This window comes from Echinops telfairi, unplaced genomic scaffold (genome assembly GCF_000313985.2).
Source record: "Echinops telfairi isolate 266 unplaced genomic scaffold, ASM31398v2 ScPeMD7_3533;HRSCAF=4204_0, whole genome shotgun sequence".
Lineage (NCBI taxonomy): Eukaryota > Metazoa > Chordata > Mammalia > Afrosoricida > Tenrecidae > Echinops > Echinops telfairi.
In genome coordinates this window covers 17007279-17013089 of record NW_022107431.1, presented here as the reverse complement: position 1 = coordinate 17013089, position 5811 = coordinate 17007279, and positions in this window count along the sequence as shown.

The window sequence follows — 5811 nt, the reverse complement described above, 5'->3', positions numbered from 1 at the left end:
CCCCCCCCTGCCCCATACACACACACGTCCTGATTTTAAACCAAAGACACAGCCCCTTACAACCCTTTCAGTTACAGTTCCTCAAGAAGCCAATGATATCTGCCTACCAAGTCAAGCAACTCCTTTACATATAGCCCCTGGTTTCAATCGTTTCTTGGTGTTCCTGTTGTTTCCCTCCCGGACTACCTGCTTGGTGATCAGCAGCTACAGGGTACTTCCTGTTATCCTAACACAATTTTTCCTTCCTGAGATGAGGGTGTCATTTGAGATACGGTCCTTTGTTTCCTTGAGGGGATCTTTGGACTCAGCTATAGTAGAGGGAGTGTGGAGCCCAGGTGGTGATGTGGTTATATATTGGACTGCTAACTGCAAGGTCCAAGGTTTGAAACCATGAGTCACTGTGGGAGAAAGATGGGCCTTTCTGTAGAAAGAGTCACAGCATTGGAAACCCACGGGGGCAGTTTCACCCTGTCCTAGAGGGCCGCTATGAGTTGTTGGCATTGAGTTTGGTTGGAGGCTGAAGTAGAGGGTGTGAACTGGCCACATTGTTGTTTCCTTGGGTAAGACAATTTTCTAGAGAGTGGGACTTCAGACATTATCCTTTGTTGCCCTTGGATGGAGCATCAGTGTCGGTGCCACTCTATGGTTGACTGGCACATCATATGGAGAGCCAGGCCTCTAGTTTCTGACTGAGTATTCATAGGAGCAAGAAGACATTTTTGACTTCTGATTCTGGATCCTGCATTTGACTCACGTCTTCCTGGCATTGGATTTGGGGCTGAGCCAGACCCACCGCTGCATGAAGCATTGCCTTAAAGCTTCGTGAATTTCTGTGGGACGTTGCAGCAAATCATAGAGCCCAGTGACAGAACAATGGAGCAGCAGAGCATCTTGGAAGAGTCCGTCCTTTGGGACATCTTTAACGTCCAACTCCTTGGACTAATCTGGTATTCGTTCTTCTAAAGGAAATTATTACCACAGTAGATATGAAAAAGAATATAGATGAAAGAAACCTGACAGATCATTTATAGGCTAATTTCGACAAAGGGTAAGTCTGGTGACTACTGACTTGGTTAAAGCAAAGGAAACACTTCAGTCGGCAGTATTTCCAGCTTCCAAGAAGGAGGATGGCTTTTGTCTGGGAAAAAACATCTGCTAGCAACATGATTCAGCTCTAGTTTTTCAGTGGTGTGTCTGCTGGGGATTTTTGCTCCTGGTTATCTGTCTCAGCCATCATCCTTGGTATCATCTGTATCGACCTCTATGACCCATCCAACATTTGGTCATTCAGTTCTTGACTACCTGTCTCGAAGCCAAAATTTTTCCTATATTTCAACGGAGCCACTTGTTCCCATGGTTACAACCTAGACCAGGAGCTGCACTAACGCTGGTTTCAAGTATCTGCCGAGGACCACCACCTATGGTTCTTTTCATTCACCATAGAGAATGGCCCAAGTGCAGCTGTGCTTTGACCTCATCCAGGCCTCTCATTTGTTTTGATCCCATCATTTTACTTTTTGACCATCCAGCCTCCTTCATTATCCTCCATTCTTTTTTTTTAATAACCAGTGTAAATTCCATGACCCACCATCACAAAACTCCCCTGTGAACATAACTGATCACCTTGTTCCTCCCTCTATACTACTTACCTGGTATAACCTTAATCCTGGTTGAAGTGAACTATTTTTCATTTTCTCAAATGAAAGGTAGAGGAGAAAAATCATACAATTAGACTGTAACTTCTTTCATTTTAGAACCTTGACCATAAACCTCAAGAGGTCACGTAACACAACACTACTGGATAATTCCATCAATTTCTCTCTATGGTGTTTCTTAAACTTTTTGTAATTCCTCTATCACTTAGATGGAATTTTGTTGTTGCTGCTGTGCTTCTTACTACCCAATGATTGACTAAATACTTTAATTTAGACTGATTAAACTTGAACATGTACCCATATTCTACACCTTGCTGTAGACCGTGGGTTGACACACTATGACTGTGGTAGGCTGGGTTAGCTAGAGAAATAAAACAAGTGACACTCATATAGGTATAAGAAAGAGTTTAATAACCAAAAGGAATCCCAGCCCAATGCAGCGCAAGTTCATCAAGTCCGATGCTGGCTGGGTCCCTCTTCAAACCCACAGAGCTGTAGGCTGATGAAATAAAACAGTGAGGTGGGATGCAAGATCACAAGCTGGTGGGTATAAAGTCATGTGACAGCTCTCAAGGTCAGGAAGTCCACAGGAGGCAGACACAGTCCCAGCAAGGATGAAGGCCAAGGGCAAGAGAAAGGGAGAGGAGGTGTCCCTAGTGTCTCTCTTATAAAAAGGCCACACCCCTCCACGAGGCATCATCAGGCTGTGCCCTGACTGACAGGTTGGACTCCACCCCTCTACAAGTACAAGTTGACATAAAATCTAATTAATAAAATGACCTCAAGGCCAACTCAAGCCCACTGCCTATTTTACATGACCTGTGACCCAATAATTATTTTTATATTCTTAAATGGTTGGTGAAAAAATTCAAGAGAAGTATCATATTTTTTGACAGATAGTAGGTGAAATGAGACACTATATGAATGATATCAAATTCAAATGTCTGTACATGAAGTTTTATGGGGACACAGCCACACTAATGTGTTTGTGTTTCATCTATGGCTGCTTTCATCTAGAATAGCAGAGTTGAGAAGTTTTGACAGAGCTGACCTTTGGCCCTCATTGCTTTGCCCTGTGGTATGCCCCAGGCATGAGGAAGCTTTAAAAGGCTATAATTCTACAGTGTTTTGAGTGCCACCGGCCTCCCTTCCTGGGGCATTTTAGTTTTTTGGAATTACCAGGGCACACCCAATGTGTTACAGCCCTGGTGGCACAGTGGAGGAAATGTTGGGTTGCTAAATGCAAGGTCAGCAGTTCAAATCCTTGGAAGAAAGATTAGACTCTCTTCTTTCTGAAGGATTCACAGCCTTGGAAACTATAGGGACGAGTTCAATTCAACCCAGCGGGATCAATCTCAGGACATTATGAGAGTCCAAAGCAAAGCAATTACAGCACAGATGAAACACAATATTTCTCTGGTTCCTTGAGGCTTCCTCAGTCCCCACTATCATGATCCCAGTCCTGCTAGCACTACGTGCTAGACTGGAGTATGTCCACAGGTACAGATAAGAGATAAGAGATTATGTAACATGGTATCCAGGAAGAGGAATGGGAGTTGCAATACTAGGAGGGTAGGGGGATGTTGGGGAAAGGAGCGGAGGGAGGGGGAACCAATCGTTATTATGAACACATAACCACAATACCACCCGCCCTACCTCCATGGGGATGAACAACGGAAACCGTGGGGGGAGGGAGACAGCAGTCGGTGTAAGATATGAAAATAATAATAATTTATAATTTATTAAGAGGTCATGAGGGTCGGTGGGGGAAGGGAGGGAAAAGGACCTGATACCAAGGGCTCAATATAAAGTAAATATTTAGAAAATAATGATGGCAATGTATGTATAAATATGCTTGATACAACTGATGTATGGAATGTTATAAGAGTTGTAAAGGGCCCCCAATAAATTGATCTTTTAATTAAAAAAATATATAAAACAAACAAACAAAAGCAATGCAATTACAATTAGTTTCTGTTGTTGCTGTTGTTTGTTTTGTTTACCTAATGTGTGGAAGAAAGATGAAGCTTTCTACCCTAATAAACAGGTACAGTTTTGGAAATCCACAGGGGCAGTTCTACCCGGTCCTATGGGTTGATATAGATTTGATGGCAGAACACGGGGGGGAAAAAGGAGAAGACTAGACTTGGAATATTATGTTTTTAAGACACAATTGAACATTTTTTAGGTAGCATTAGATGGTGAATCATTGATTATTTATCATAATGCTGTTATCATAGAATGCAATGTACATTGATATAACTACACGAAACACTCAACGAGACTTTCAACCCACAGGAAACTAGCAGTCAGAAATATTAAGACATTTCAAAGTAGAATGTCTCCTCATGGCAGATTTCCCTCACAAAACTGAAAGATGGAAATGAGGCAGGAATCTGAGTGATTAATTTGTGATCAAGAGCAGTGGTGGTTCAGTGTATCATTCGCACCTTGCATGCAGGAAACGTGACATTAATTCTTGGCCAATGCAGCTACTACCTGTCTTTCAGTGGAGGATTGTGGGTAGCTGTAGTCAGGAACCCTGGTGGTACAGTAACTACTCATTTGGTTGCTAACCACAAGGTCAGCAGTTCCAGATCACCAGCCATCCCTCGGGAGAAAAATGGGGCTTTCTACTCCAGTAAAGAGTTACAGTCTCAGAAACCCACAGAGACAGTTCTAGCTCGTCCTATCCGTTGCTACAAGCTGGACTCGACTGTGTGGCATGAGCAGTGGCAGGACTCATATAACTTAACAACCATTTCACTGCCCTAAGGACTGTTTCAAGTATAAAAGACCGATATGAAAGGTGGTTTATTATCTCACAGCAAAGACTTAAATAAGAGCAATAAAAGAGCTACACAAAACTAGATCGAGTTTAAAATGAAAAATATTAAATAAAACTGACAAAAAATAATAAAACTGTTATTTAAGATGTTTCTATGTTGCTTCTTGATTGGCGTCCTCACTTGCAATATTCTTTGCTTCATGGGCTGTGATTTATCCTTAACCATCTTTTCACTGTGAGAGTAGGATCCCATTCCTTTAGAGGTTGGCCAATTAGACAGTAGTCATTGGGTGTAGAGTATTAGAAACATGCAACGTCTCTTCTCTGAGCATATTACGTTCATCTTGAAAAACCTCTTTCCACTTCTGCTGAACTTATAGCAATTGTTTTGACAATATTTTTGGCTCTTTGAACACTTTCATGAATTGCGTAATTCACTCATAATATCTCCTGGGAACTTGGGGCTTAACACAAAGGTGAAACGAAAAACTGTGTGTCATCCTCTGGTTGTTTGGCACTTTTCCTCTTTACATTTTCTGTTTGTTTACTGACTGGGTTAGTCTGGGTGGACTAGAGGAACAAATCCACTGAGTCCACTGAGCACGGGATTGCGGTGAGCTGGGGCTGACTTGACGGAGGCTAAGAAAACCATTTCGTTAGCCAACCAATAGGAGTAACATGTACCGGTGATTGGGTACATTGATCAAATTATGCTTGTCATCACCAGAGGACCAGATCTAGAGAAAAGGGATCATCACCCTTTCGGTGGAAACCATCGCCCGCAGAGCTGAGGAGCCAGGGAGCAGGATCAGGAGCCAATTAGAAAACAGAGCAAATGCTTTTTGTTGATTTTCTCTGGCTTGTGATGGGTTAACAGATGTTCGCAACACTGCTCTGCTGTAACTAGTTATTTGGGGAATCCATGCTGAATCTGAAGCTACTGAACGAGCGAGTGGAACGTCTGCAAGTGAGACTGTCTTCCAGGGAGCTGAGAAACTACTCACTCAGAGCAAGCTGAAGAGGAATCTGCTAAGATATCTTGAACACGATGGTGGTAAAATAGGTGCTGAGCAAATGAGGGTTACGTTATTATTGTTTCTTTTAAAATCATTTTATTGGGGGCTTGTACAACTCTCATCACAATCCATGCATACATCCATTATGTCAAGTACATTTATACATTTGTTGCCATCATCATTCTCAAAACTTTTGCTTTCTACTTGAGCCCTTGGTATCAGCTCCTCATTTTTTAAAAATAGTTTTATTAGGGGCTCATTCAACTCTTATCACAAGCCATACATACATCAATTGTGTAAAGCACATTTGTACATTCATTGCCCTCATCATTCTCAAAACATTTGCTCTCCA